Here is a 14402-nt window from a genome sequence, read left to right on the forward strand (position 1 = left end):
ATCAATGTTAATATAGAGAAGGGAGAAATAAAATTTAGAAGAACCTAATCATACAACCAGCAGAGAAAGGCAGAATGACGGTCATTCTGGACAAAGCAGACAACATTCAAAAAGCGCAACAACTACTTGCAGATAAAAACACCTACCAAAAGAGGCAGTTTGACCCCACCCTACATCTCACCAATAGAATAAACAACACACCGAGGAATCTACAAAAAAACAGACAGATAACCAGGTTTGACCTACAAAGAATGAAACCTGAAAGCAGCAACACCCCCAGATTCTATGGACGACCTAAAGTGGACAAACCAGACATCCCACTCAGACCCATAGTATCACTACCAGGGACACGATCACACAAACTGGCTAAAGAACTACAGTAGAAACTGAAACACCTGATCAGCGGATCCAGACACTCTATACAATCAACACAGGAATTTCTGGATATCATCAGAAATATACACATAGACAAGGAAGAAACCATAGTCTAATTCGATGTAACGGCACTGTTCACCTCTCTCGACAAAACCTTCGCCAGAGAAACAAAAGCCAACCTGCTGGACATACAGAACAAACAACAGGACATTGAACCTATCAACAAAGACGGCATCCTCAAACTTATGGATTTGTCCCTCATAACACACTTCACATTCAACAACCAAATATATGAACAAATCAACGGCACACCCATGGGCTCACCCATCTCTGGACTCATAGCAGAAGCGGTAATGCAAAGATTAGACAAACAGTCTTACCGCAAATTCAACCCGAATTCTGGGTCACATATGTGGATGACACATTTGTAATCATTAAAAACACAGAAATAGAGAACACACACCGGATCATCAACGCCACACTCACAGGAATCCGATTCACTAGAGAGGAAGAAAAGGACAACCAACTCCCATTCCTAGACGTGATTGTACAGAGAACACCGAACGGAGAATTCACCACAAAGGTTTACAGGAAAGCCACACACAGAGACCCAGTCCTAAACTACGAAAGCATCCACCCCAACACACACAAAAGAAGTTGCATCAAGATACTATTCAAAAGTGCCACAACATACTGCAGTACATTAGAACTGCAAAAAGAGGAAGAAGAACACCTATACAATGTATTCACAAAAAATGGATACCCACGCAAATTCATCAACAGATGCCTAAGGGAAAGACAACGGAATCAGGACATGCCGCAACCCAAAGGACTAGCCACATTACCATACATCAAGAGCATTTCCTAACTGACAGCCAGACTGCTTATAACAGCACACAAACCAACAGCTACTCTCAGACAATAACTCACCAGAACGAAGGACCCAATACCCAGCATTAGCAAAACCAATGTAGTGTACAAAATCCCATGCAAGGACTGCACAAAACACTACATAGGACAAACAGGAAGACAGCTAACGAACACCAACTAGCCACGAAACGACACGACCAGCTCTTCTTAGAAGCCACACACGCAGATGACAAGCAATATGAATTCGACTGGGACAACTCTCCTATTATAGGACAAGCCAAACAGAGAACAGCCAGGGAATTCCGAGAGGCATGGCACTCATCCTCAGATTCAGTCAATAAGCACATCGACCTGGACCCAATATGCTGACCACTGCAGCGGACAGCTCGAACTGACAACCAGAAGCGGCAGATTCAAACCACGACAAATGCCTGAGGAAAGATCACAAAAGTGCTTCACAGGAGGCTCCCAAGCACTAATGATGTCACCTAGACAGGGGACAAAACGTCTGCAACACAACTTCCCAGCTCGGCGAACAGAACCACAACAAGAATATAATAAAATCAGGATCGTTTTCTACAGTGTGGGCGGTAAGAAACTATTCACCCTGGTAAAAGCTTTGAGAATAAGATTTAAAATGAATTACAATACAAGGAAATATGAGATGAGAAAGAGACTTCACAAAGTAAGCAGATAACTCTGGAATGCAAAGCAAGGAACTGTGAATTTGGCAGGGTCAATGAAGGTCATTAGACAATTACTTGAAAATAAACAGTATGCAAGATTACAAGCTTTTAGTTGAAAGGCAAAATGTCGGAAAGTCCATTCAGAGAACTGCATGACCCGCTTCTGTGCTTTCGTAATTCTGTGTTTTGTAATTGCTCATTGAATCTCTGCAATGTGAGTTCGGAACATAAGGTTAATATTTGCTATTCTGTACAGGAAGAATCAATCAGATCAATATTTTGTGTTGATAAATGTCTGGGGTACCGCAGGAATGGGTAGGTCGAGATCAGCATTCCAAAATAATGTAGGACTTGCTGACGAAGGTACATTTTCAAGAGAAAGCGATGGATGCGGGTAAAGTTATAGGGTTTAGTAGACGTTTCACGAATAGGAAATGTTTGGAGTGGTACTGGACAAGCAGAAGCACGAGAAACGTGTTCAGTTTTGGGAATATGCTCGAAATAAACTGGTTGGTTCATAGACTCTGTTTCTATGCTGTGCGACTGTTTTTGAATGCTTAAACCATGACTACACAGACAAGCTGGAGATGTAGTCGGATAGATAACAGATGAATTTCAGAACGAACAATCGAAGTATAAAATAACAGGTGACTACTGCACAGACAGCATGGGCAGAGAGACCTGAATGTAGATGTACAGAAGCTGTTAAGTGTGGCAGGGCAAGTAGACAGTGTCATTGGAGAAGCCTAAAAAATTCGAGACTTTGCTAGTTGTGGCATAGATTAGAAGAGATTATGCTGAGTTTATATAATTCACAAAGACATTTGATGGAATATTGTGTACAGTTCTGGGTATTATATCTCAGGAAGAATGAGAACTTATAAGAGAGATTAAGGATTTTTTTACAGGAATGATTCGAGGGACGAGGAACTCGTGACACAGATACTGGAATATAACGAGGATTGTTTTCTTTACAGAAGGCATGGCTGAAAGGATATTTGTTTTATATATCCAACGCCATGAGGGGTTCACACGCAGGATATAGGGGGAACGTTTTCTGTTCATGTGATGATTGAGAACCAAAGGGAATAACTTCAGACTACAATGCAAAGGAAAGAATACATGTAAGTTTAGAGAAACGTTCTGACAGCAGATATTTCGGAATGCGCTGTCCAGACGTGTGGTGGCACGATCTTTAAGCAAATGTTCACGACGGGATCATGAGAACAGGATCAATGTGCAGGCTGGGTTGGTAGGCACGAGAATGACTTTATCTCATATTGCTGATTTGGAAAGCGAGGCAGATGCAACGGGCCGAATGGGCTCCTTCAGCACCGCAACAATTCTGTGATTTTGCATTGAGCTTTCCATACAATCTTCTGTCTGGCTCTTCAGGTGACATTGCCGGATTATATTTAACCCGCAGGTGAGTTATACTGTGATGGAGGCATGTGTGGCGCCATGCAGAAAGCAGAGATTAGCAGTCAAGAGAAGCTAATCAAGACGGTTAAAACTTAGGAAGTGACGTTCGACGTGGAGGAAACGTGAATCCACTGTTCTTAAGAATTTACAATAGTTTGGAAATTAGAAATCAGAACTGCAATTTTCACATTTGGGACAGATTTCCAGAAAACTGCAAAAAGAAGCAAAACATTAACAAAATATGTCAGAATAAAACATTTGCTGACTAAACAAGTCATGAGGAAGTCGCAAGCTGCTTTATTTCCCGATTGAGTAATGATCAAATTGAAAGGTAAAGAAGGTCTACAGCAAGGTATTGGCAACTGACACGCACACAACAGTGAAACTGGGAATTCCTCGTAACAAGGTGAAAATCCCGTCTTATTTAGACAGCAAACATTTGTTGCAATTGTACCAGGAGTTCACAGATCCTCTGAACTCTTCAATTGACGATTTACGTGTATTGATTACTCAAGCTTTCTGAATTATTCACCAGGTTTGGGCATTATGGTTCAGCCAACATTTATTGTCCATCCATAATTGGTCTTCAGAGTGTGACGATGTGCTGCTTTTCTGATGTTCGTGCAGCATATTGACACCCTCAATGCTGATCGGGAGTGAGTTCCAGGGATTTCAACACAGCAACAGTGAAGGAATGGCAATGCATTTCGACCTCAGGATGGTGAATTCTTCCAGTGGAACTTACAGGTGCTGAGGTTGCACGCATCTAATGCCATTGCTTTTCTAGAAGGTCGATGTCGCATATTTGGAGATAAGTTACTCATTGTAGATTTCCCAAGTCACTGACCAGTTATTACTTCCTGTTAAAAGTCCTGTGTACGTAGTTTTTGACGGTTGCTAAAGGTGGTTGCTCTGGACTATCACAAAAGCATGTTAATAGTTTCACAAAAATAATCACTGCCACGTTAAAGCTGCAAATTTTATTTTTACAATTCAGGCAGAGTCGTCTTCCCAATAATTATAAGGATCTTCAAATGCAGGTGAATTGAGGAAATTACGTTTTTATTAGATCTCAGGAATTGGAATTTATAGTATATGCACGAGGTGGTATTTTCAGAGCAGCTTTTGTTAGAGCTCACAAGGGAACACGCAATTCCGGATTTGCTGATCAGTAAAGAGGCGGATTTGATTTGGGAATGAAAGGTGCAGGAGGTCCGAAGACGCAGTTACCATAAAATGACAGAATTCACCATGCAGTTTGGGAGAAATGATTGAATCAGACCTAATAGTTATACATGAGCAAGGAGCTGACTAGAGTTGAATGCAAGGGGCGCCAAGCAAGGAAGAGAATGTAACATAAATAGGATGGTTTCTATAATAATTGAAGACACATTGAAGAAATTCATACCACAGAAAAATATATGAACAAATGGGAGGATGATGAAACCATGGCCGACAAGAAAGGTCGGGGCAACATAAAACAAAAGATAAAATATAAAAGATGTGACGGTTAGGGGATGCCAAAGGGTTTGGAAGCTTTTGCAATCCGCAGATGATGCTGAACAAAACAAGTCAGAGTCTGATTGATCAGTGGAACTGACTGTCACAGAAAGCTGTCGACATCAAGTCATTCAGGACCTTCAGTGCAGACACATATACCTCTTGCTTAGTATGGAAGTCAACAGCTATTATATGAATGCAAGAGAATGGGGTGTGGAAACGTGTCAGCCACCACTGAATGGTGGATCAAACGTGATGGGCCAGTTGGCCTAATTCTGCTCATATAACGTGTTGATTTCTCATGAAGAACAAAGCGCACCTTTGCACGAATCTTTGATTTCACAGATTGTATCTACTCGTCTTGCCGAGAAATACAGCTGTGACGCAGCTCCGCTCTTTCATGGAGATTGGAATGGGCTGTTGGTTACAGAATATAAACCAGATACTGATTCACAGAGAATTTGGAATACCGGTTTTCGCCATTCAATCATTTCACATCACGCTGCCTGAATTTGAACAACGTTAGAATCTATTGTGCACACATGGCTATCATACATTTTATCCTCATAAAATGCTGCTTGTACCTCTCAGTGTTACCCTTAACTAGTATGACCAGGCAGGCTGAATTTCTGTTCTTAGTGTATGATCCTTCCACAATTTGTCTTTGCTGATATCCATCCTGGTGATGTTAAACACTCTGGTAGAAAAGTTACAATTTTATATCAATGTGTTTGAAATAAAAGTTGCCATTCTGTTCTACAGTTATCCACAATCCATACATTTGAACCTAACCAGTAAGATTGAAGGAGTTCAATCCTTTACATGCCGATCAGTGACAATAGCCACTGCAGCAAACCCCTGTGACCACATGTTAACTCTCTGGTGTATCAGGCAGGACGGTGACTGTGTGAAACATTTCCCACACACAGAGCAGTAGAATGGACTCACTCCAACGCAATCTCGCTGGTGTCAGCAGAGTCTTTTTTTTAATTTTAAGTCTCTTCTCACAGTTAGAGCACGGAAAAGGTCTCTGATCAGTATGAACATGCTGACATGTCTGAAAGTGGGTTGACTCAGGATGTTCGTTTCCACATATGGAGCAGTAAACTCCTTCTCCCCAGCCTGAAACCATTGGTTAATCAGTCGTTCTGATGAATTGATGAAGTCTCTCTGACACAAGTCACATGAAAACGGCCTCGCCCCACTGTTAATACAATGTCGTGTCAGTATTTGGATTGTTCTTTGCAGCCTTTCCATCTCTCAAATCCCCAACTGCCAGAAGGACTACAGCAACTGGTCCATGGGAAAACAATAATTCCCAGGATATTGAACAACGATTTCACAATGGAGAGAGGCTCGTCGCTTGCTCAGAGAATTTGTGAAGTCGTTCATTCAAACATGCGACTCACGGAGAAGCCAGTGGTGTTCTGCAGTGCTTGCAGAGTTGGAGTTTACTATCAATCACAGCTCTGACTGAATCAAGTTCTCACTGAAAGTTACACCCTTTCTTCTGCTGATAATAAAACAAAACTAACTGTCAGAATTCAACATTTTGACGATTGCTTTTTTTATCTTGTGTGATAATATTCCTGTAGTGTAACAATTTGTAACATTATTATGTAACCCACCCTGTAATTAAATGACGTTGCCTAAGGCATTTACACATAATATTTGAGATGAAAGAAATGCATGATTTAATTGTAATTTAGCGACCAGGTTTAAGGCTCATGATTTACCTTCGGAAGATCAATTAGGGGTTGGAAGATCACTTTGTAGAAAAGTTACATTTATTCTACAAGGTGACCCTCAGCTTCTGGTCGAGAGAGAGATGATAGAAAATTATAGTAGGTCAGGCAGGGAAGATCCATTGAGAAGGAGAATCGACGTTTCGGGCATAAACCCTTCATTAGGAATCTCCCAGTAGATAGAGGAGGAGAATTCCTTCAAGATAAGAATGCTTGGAAGACGCTTCGCAGTCGTGTTGAAATCAGTTTGGAGAAAGTGAGGACTGCAGATGTTGGTGATCAGAGTTGTTATTGTCAGCTGGAAAAGCGCAACATATCAGGCAGCAACGAAGGAGCAGCAGAATCGATGTTTAACGCATAAGACTTTCGTCAGGAATGAGCTTCAGCTTCTCTTTCCTTGTCATTTATATCCCTGGCACTCTCACTCTGACCTGTTTATCCTCGACCTCCAGCATTATTCCAATGAACCTCAGTCAGAGCTGGCATGACATCAGCTCATATTTCTACACAGAAATATAAACCATTGGAGTCAACATTGAGCTCAGAAGTTTCTCGACCAACAGGGAGATTTGTTGAGACGTGGAAATCTCGATCTGTCAGGCTCATCTGTGCCCCATGCCCCCGGATACCTTAAGTTAGCAAAGATCCATCAGCACCAGATTTTGAATTAACATTGAGTAGACGTAAAATGGTAATGGGGAAGAACAGTTCCATGCATCTACCAAGTTTATCTGATAAAATGACTCCTAGTTCTGCACGTTCCAGCGAAGACATGGTTTGGGAGCTTTTGTGAGACAGTTATAAAAGCAATAGACACCGGTGAGCGTCCAGGAACTTGGAGTTTCGCTGATGTGATGCTATTATTTTGGATAGGTAGTGAGATAGAGGTACTGAACCTTTAACCGGTGAGTCGAACATCAATGGTGGGTAAATTGTCAGAGAGGGCTTTGAGAGATAGGAATGTCATACATTTTGAAAGGCAAAGACTGATTGGGGATGGCAAGCATGGCTTTGTCGTTATGAAATCGCGTCTTCTTAACTTGACTGACTTTTTTGAAAAGGAAACAATTCTGATTGAAACTGCATAGTTATACACATTATCTGTATTGATTTCAGTTAAGTGAGCATTAAGGGTCTTCATAGTGGACCGGTTGGTTCAGACTTCATGAGATCCAGAGCGACCAATGAAATTGGATTCACAATTAGCTTGTAGGCAGAATGGAGATGGTGGTCCTGGAGGATTGGGATTTCGACTTACAGCCTGGAACCGGTCCTATGCTACAAGGACAGTGCAGGATCAGTCACTTTCATAACTCATACAAATGATTTGGATGTGAAGATTGGAGGTATCGTTAGTAAGTTTACAAATGACATCAAAATAGGTGGAGCAGTGCACTGCGAGAAATGTTATCTGAGAGAACAACGGGTTCTTGATAACATGGGCCAATGGGCCGAGTAGTGGCAGATGAAATCTAATTTAGATGCATGTGAGGTGTTATATTTTGGGAAGGCAAATCAGGACAGTACATTCTCAGATGATGGTAGGAACATGGGATGCATCACCAAACAAAGGGATCTTGGAGTGCGGGTACATATTTCCGAGAAATTGGAGTTGCAGGTGGACAGGGTGGTGAAGAAAGCAATTGGGACTCTTCGCTGACTGGTCACGACATAGAGGACGGAAGTTGGGGTGTCATGGTCAGAATATAGCGTTTACTGCCTGTCTACGTGTTGCAAGCAAGATCTTCCTAAACTTGAGAGGATGCAGAAAAGATTGTCAAGAATTTTGGCGGGCATGGCAGGGTTGCGCTCCGTGGAATGCCTCGATATGCTGGGCTTTTTTACGTGGTTATTAATGGTACATGCCTGAGGGGTCACCTTACAAAGGTTTACAAAATCATTTGTGGCATGAACAATGTGGACAGCTAAGATTTCGTTTGGTGGCTGGAGAATCCAGAACTAGAGGGCATATTTTGAATGTCAGGATGGAAATTTTTAAAATGGAACTGAGAGGCTAACCTGTTCACAAAGAGGGCGTTGCGTGCATGGAACGAGCTACCAGATAAACTGGTAGAGTAGGATATAATTACAACGCATAAAAGGCAAAAAGATGGGCTTATAAACAGGAAGTGTTGAGAGGAACAATGGCCCAATGCTGTTAATTGTGTCGAGATCAGCTTAAGATATCTGGTCGGCATAGAGGCGTTGGAACAAACGGTCTGTTTCTGTGCTGTACATCTGCCTGATCGAAAACACTGAAACTTCTCTGAACTTCCTCCAAGTATATCCCTCCTGAAGTGAAGGAATTGTATGTATACACAAGACTGCAGGTGAAGTCTGAGTTTTTCGTTTGCCTTTGCATCAACACTTCCCTACTTTTACTCGACTCGGTTAGCAAGAAATACTAAATGTGTGTTTGCCTTCCTGACTAACTGCTCTATCTGATTACAAAATTTCAGAGTTTACTGCACTAGATCACTGAGAACGTTCTGCTTCAAAGTATACTGAAGGTGTTGCCCATTTCTTGTCGATCAAACAGAACCAATAATTCAGAGTTCACCACGTTAGTCTTCATCTGCCAAATTTTGGCTTGTTCACCCAACGTACCAACATAAATTTGCAACTTTATGTCTGGATTGCAATTACTTCTCCCAACTATTTTTAATCTCATCTGCCAATGTCTCTAGAGTACGCTCTATCCCAATGTACAAGGCATCGATGTAGATTTTAAATCGATGTGGGCCTGAGGACTGAACAATTTGGCACCCCATTCTTTGCCGAACAGAAAAAATAATCATTTTCCCAAGCTTTTTGTTGTTTGGTCAATCCTCTACCAAAACAATAGATAACTCGCAAAACTCTGGAAGATCTCACGTTATGCTACGTTTTTGTGTGACAACGCCACATGGAGAGTCGCCTGCTGTCAAAATTGTATCACGACCCATTTTGCTATGTGGCAGCTATGCTAACCACTGAGCCTACATGCCACTCTACTGGAAAGGCACCGACACATCGACACTGAGTGACTGTTTTCCAATGAACAGACTGTCGGAATAACTTGAGGCAGTTCCACAGTCTTCACGTCAATTGGATCGAAAATTTGGATGTGACAGCACAAAATAATTTTGTGATTATTTGATGTTTGTGAGTAACAGCCTGCTTCACTGTTAATTGACTCAAATATAAGGGAATTTCTCAGATTATTCCTGATCAGCGATTCATGAAGAAGGGCTTATATCTGAAACGTCACTTCTCCTGATCTTCGGATGTGGCATGACCTGCTGTGCCTTTCCAGCACCAGACTTTCGACTCTGATCTCCTGCATATGCAGTCCTCCCTTCCTCCTATTTTCTCAGGTTTGTCAAAAACGTCGTTCTTAGAGTTAAGGTAAGTATCCATGATGCTATTGGTGGAGAGATCGGAGCCCACTTATATTATTAGTAGATAGCCTCCATAATTACCATCCTTGCCTTTCCCCCTTAGGTCTTACAGCAGCAGTTTTGAAATCTGTTTGAGAGCACACCTGGATTCTCCATGAGAGTTATTTGACGTTTTATGATTCCAAAATCAGCAGTTGTCTTCTTCAAAGCCTCAGTGTCAGTGGGGGGAGGAGCTGAGAGAAATTGTTTGCTTCACTGATCTTGGTGGGACGACTTTCATCACTCACGCAAATCATTGTTTTTGTCAGTCCTCTGGCCTGATCTACTGTACCTGCACACATGAATAATTCTTTACACATATGGGAGGCAGAGCAGAGACAGAAGAAATCTGAACTCAGTTCGTTCAAAAGGCTAATGTCGCATGATTTGGAGACAGCAAACATAGCTACTCACTGTTCATTGATATTTTTTACATGACACTATCCTATTCCAGCGAAACAAAGAGAGACTCTCGTTTCATTTTCTAACTTCTTGCTTTTTTTTTCAAATCTGAGTTTATGCTCAGCACTCGTCATGAGTTTAATGACAGGCGTTTCTTGTTTTTTTTTTCCCTTGTGTAATACTGTATTACACAGTGCACCAGCACTTTCTAGCCGACCTGCAATTCAGTTTCATAATTGATGCCCTAATTAGTATTACGCTCTAGTTCAGTTGGAAACACAAAAGGGAGAAAGTGAGGAGTGTAGGTGCTGGAGATCACTTTCAAAACGTGTGCTGCTGGAAAAGCATAGCCAGTGTGTCCACATTCGAGGAGTAGCAGTGTCTATATTTCGAGAGTAACCTCTTCGACAGACAGCATGCTGAGCTGATGCTCGAAATTTCGACTGTCATGCTCATCAGAAGCTGCCAGACAGGCTGTGCTTTTCCAGAGCCACACTTCCTGACTGTTAGCATACAAATGTGAAGAAAAAAAAATCAACGTGTTCAAGATGGTTCGAACTCATCAATTCCTGTCTGGACCTGTTCAGGACTCACAATCGCTGTTGTACTAAATTACTAATTACAGTGCATTTCCCTCTCCTGATGTTCCAGCAAAACATTTTTATTTTCTAATCGAGCATATCACAACATAATTCTAGTTTCCAGGTTCACTTTACACAGTCATAGAACTATAAAAGCTCATTAACAGGCGAATTGTTCCATCATGCCTGCATGACCTCTCTTCTCTCGTGACCTATTGCCTTTTCTCCACATCTCTCCACAGCACCATTGCCATCCAAATAATCATGAAGTGACCGCTTGGAAAGCCTCAATTTAACCTGCCTCCTCCAAAATTCCAGGCAGTACATTCCACACTTTACTATTCGTTCTGTGACAAAATATTTTGACATATTGCCCTTGCTTCTTTTGAATGTTACTTGAATTCCTTTCCTTCTCAATTGATTTCGTTGATGTGTGAAAACAGTCTCTCCTTAACTAGTCTATTCATCACGATTTTGATATTTTAAATTTCCATCAATCTACACTCAACTTTCTTCTGTCTGAGAAAAACAATTCCTAATTTTTCAATCTTATTACTGGAACTGAAGTTTCTCATTCCTGGAATCTTGCTTGTAAATCACTTCAGCATTCAATCCAATGCATTCACCTCTTTTCTATAATATAGTGCCATGCCCACAACTACGCCAGCTGCGATCTTGCAAACACGTTCAACATACCCCCTGCACGTATACTCTATGTCCCTGTTAATAAAGCTGAACATACTGGATGTTTCATTAACTTCTTGAACTGCCCTTTCACCTTCAGTGATATATGTATACACCCATGTCCTTCCACTCCTGCACCATCGTCAGAACCGTACCTCCTATTTTAGATTACCTTTCAGTGTTCATACTTTGCTGCATTGAACATTGTCTCGTCCTATCTGTCAACTATACCAACTCGGGAATTTCGATATGAGTTCCATTCCAATAGAAGACCCTTGATTCGAAAGTTGCCTGAGTGGTTTATCATTGGCTAATATTTGAAACTAAGTTTAACTTCAGTTACATGTAAGAACAGTATTTGGTCCTTTCCCTTCAGTCCTTGATTTGATGCACAATTTTCTTTAAATTTGGTAAGTGCTGTCATTGAAATCCGTCCATGGATCATGTTACATAAAAACCACGTAAAAAGACAACATGGGACATCGATCCCTAATTAACCCCGTCACAGGGATAGTGAGAGTTGGGACCATTGGATGATACTGCATGAAATGTATGCACCCTTCCACGCCTCACATCACATGGATAGGGAAGGGTGACTGTACTGGGGGTAATTGCTTGAACTCCACGTCAATTGGGTATAAGAAACTGGAGCCATAGTGACTGTGAGAGAGAATGCAGTCTGGGCTGTGTCTGCTATTGGGAAAAGTGTCGAGAATGTGGTGCTGCAAATGCACAGCAGGTCAGGCGGCATCCAAGGAGCACAAAGATCGACGTTTCGGGCAACAACCCTTCATCAGAAGTGCAGGCTTATGCCCAAAACGTCGATACTCCTGCTCCTCAGATCCAGCCTACCCTATTGTGAATTTCCAGCACCATGCGCTCCACTCTGATCTTCAGCATCTGTAGTCCTCACTTTTCCCATTTGGAATATATGATCACTGACTGATCCTGTTAAAAAAACAACAGCAAGATTGTGAACATAATGATTCAGCTTTAGACAGTTTCCAGGATGGGGGAGGTCTTGTACATCAGAGACCGGAACATTCAGCAGCAAAGAAGATGGCTTTGGTTAGCTGAGTTTTAAATAGAAGAGATTCATCAAATAGCGCAGTGGAGAGGGAGGATGGTGACGCATATCTTGGTCCTCTCAGAGGAAATGTGAAAATGAGCATCACTTTTTTACTGATGATTAAAACGTTGGAAGTAAGTTGAGGAGAAATAGGACAAACCAAAGATTTACCCTTGGTTAGACTATGTACAAGTAGTGGAAAGGAGGGTCGCAGATGGGTCAGTCGTCTGTGTGGGCGAGAGAGTACGCGGTTATTTCTGAAGATAGTTGCTGACCGTGAATCTAGAAGAGTGAAGGACGATACCTGAAGGCAGAGAGAGGACAACTGCAGACACAGTGAACATGGGTGAATTGGATCATTGGCAGTTTCATGGGAAGAAGTCTATATCAATAAATTTGTGCAAGATGGGCTCTGACAGGGCTAATCTCAAATGCAATCACAGGTGCTGGAGAAATTCTGTAGGTGTGACCGAATCTCGGAATGGAGAATCAGTGTGAGCACTTGAGTTGAGTATGAATTTTCTTTGGAATTATATTACTCCACAGATGCTATCGGACTTGGTAACTTTCACAGGACCTTGTATTTTTTAAAGGTAATTTAAAGACTTGTTCAGCGATGGGTGGATGGGAGAGAGGCAGCTGAATCAGTTCGCTTCTATTTCATTGACAGAAAACCTCCATGCGCTCCTCGCTCTTGGTGTTGTTGGTTAGGATGGTGGAGAGAGGGCGAACAATTGAAAAAGACCACCTGACATCTGAGATACAAATAAAATCTCACCATTTTCCAAAGTTAACGTACAAGCTGGACGAACAGTCTTCAGGTCTCAACACTGACTTCAAAACTAAACACCAGGAACTCGGTCCTTCATTCGGAACTGCCCTGTTTAAGTTACCCACAAACCTCTCCTCCAACGCTCCCTCTCGGCATCTTCCCACGACTGATGTCCCCTCCCTCCATTCTACCTGGGAGCTAAACAGTGTCTTGGTTATTAGGCTTGGTGTCAGCAGAACTAAAGTAATTTATCTTTTTAAATTTAACTCTCCACCGCCTCAAAATCTATATATCTCCATACCACCACTAGCTCTCTGGACACGACTACAATATTTCACATCCTCTTCCTACTCCTTTCCTACATAGTAATCATTTACAGCCCACTTCAGTGCCAAACCAGATTCAGATCAGACTCAAAACATTTATTACTTTTCTCTCCCCACAGGTGTGTCAGACCTGTTGAGTTTCTTCAGCAAGCTGTTTTTCGTTCAGGCCTCGAAGATCTGCGTGACTTTAAAACAAAGCGGATTGATATCTCATTGCCCAAAATTGTAGCCCCAATAGCTTCAATGGAAGTAGTAATCATCAGCAGAGACAGACCCAGGTTAACATGACTCAATCCAGATTGCGAGTAACAAAACTCAATCACGGTAATTACTTTTGAACTTGTTTATGTCTGAACAGATTGATGAATGAGAAAAGCCCTTCCCACACTTATGCCAGGTGATGATCTCTCCCTAATGTGAATATGCGGGTGCTTTCGCATATTAGAAAAAAAGCATCATTATTTTTTCTGTATTCGGGACAGCTGAATGGCATCTCCCCGCTGCGATTTGTTGGTGAAACCAAACCAAGTGAAAGCATCTGAACGGTTTCT

Source organism: Chiloscyllium punctatum, chromosome 35, assembly GCF_047496795.1.
Source record: "Chiloscyllium punctatum isolate Juve2018m chromosome 35, sChiPun1.3, whole genome shotgun sequence".
NCBI classification, from domain to species: domain Eukaryota; kingdom Metazoa; phylum Chordata; class Chondrichthyes; order Orectolobiformes; family Hemiscylliidae; genus Chiloscyllium; species Chiloscyllium punctatum.